Raw genomic sequence first — 1,543 nt, 5'->3', positions numbered from 1 at the left:
TAAGGTGAATGCTGTTGCGCCCATCCGAAGGACCAGGCATGAATGCCAAGCCAGGTGGTACGATCTGCGCAGGGTGGTCAAGAGGAAAATGAATGAAGAATATGCCAAGAGTAACATCACTGGAGGTGGGCTGCCCCGCAGACCCGTACACTACCATCCCTGGGAGGAGAAGGTGATGGCCCTGCTACCGCCGGTGGGAGTACAGGGAGTCAAAGGAGTCGCAGAGCCTGGTGAGTACACAAACAACTTACGTAACATGGGGCAATGGGGTCCACACCACATATGCACCAAATGCACACAACTTCCCCCAAGCACTCACCACACACAACCACACTCAAAAACCACACTCATGCCACTAACGTCTCCATGCACCCTTCACAAATCAAGGCAAGGCCATGTCCAAGGCTACAACAACCACAAGCACAAGACTGGATGTCCGGGAGGCTGGGAGGGTGGGCCCCACACAACACATTGTGAAAATGAGACGCAGACACCAATGCCCTCAGCCCATATGGCATAGGTACATACCCATGCACAATGCACAGGGACTGGCAAAGTACTGACAAGGTAGCTGACACTTGGCTCTGCTGTATGCAGCACAAGGCCCTCCTGAGACCACTGTACACTCAAACACCAACTCCACAAGCACAGGTATCTAGCAGAGGAACTCACACTCACTGTCATGCCAGCATGCACCATGAGGGGACAGACACATCAGCTGGGAGATCCAATGACAACTCACACTACACACAACAGCACGCCCGGTCACACCCCCCCTAACACAAGCACACACCCCTGGGGCAGGCAACGGATTTACACACTCCCACAATGGACATGTGACACAACAAGACCAATCCATAGCCAAATAAGCATCATAGCCAACAATCTACAGGTCAAACACTCAGGAGAACATCCCAATCTGTCCCCCGCAACATACCCATCCCCAAGTGGACATTGAGAGGAATGCTAGGCACAACCAACTACCTGGAGGAACTGTGTCAACTTGAATATGTATGAAACATAGATGTCGCATGAAACACCATTAACATTGTCTCTCTCTCACACACAGGGAAATGTCGTCGATCTCCCCCCAACACTGGGGGGGAAGAATCACAGTCCCAGGCTCCGCGTGAAGATGATCCCACCGGCAGCGACGACTCTCACCACTCCGTGGATGACCCCGACCAACCTGGACCCTCTGGTGCCCAAGCCCCTGCAGCACCTGCGTCAGGTACATCTGTGCCAACCACCCCCCCCCATTCCTGCCACATCCCAGGACACACCCAGGAGCCCTGCTTGCACTGAACAACAGAGCCAGTCTGACCAGGAGGGACAAGGTTCTCCGGGCACCCAGGAGGAGGTAGGCAACCCTGCAAATGCCATCCCTTAGGGGTCCCGTAGACCCGATGTGCCCACAAGGGCAGGCCAGGCTCAAGTGGGCAGGGGTGGTGGGAGTGGAGGCAGGCGGAGGCGCGAACCTGACCAGCCAGCTCAGGACACCGGTATGTCACACATACGCAACATCCTGGACACATACCGGCGT

This window comes from Triturus cristatus, chromosome 7 (genome assembly GCF_964204655.1).
Source record: "Triturus cristatus chromosome 7, aTriCri1.1, whole genome shotgun sequence".
In the NCBI taxonomy this organism is placed as follows: Eukaryota; Metazoa; Chordata; class Amphibia; order Caudata; family Salamandridae; genus Triturus; species Triturus cristatus.
Note: the sequence above shows the minus strand (reverse complement) of the source record.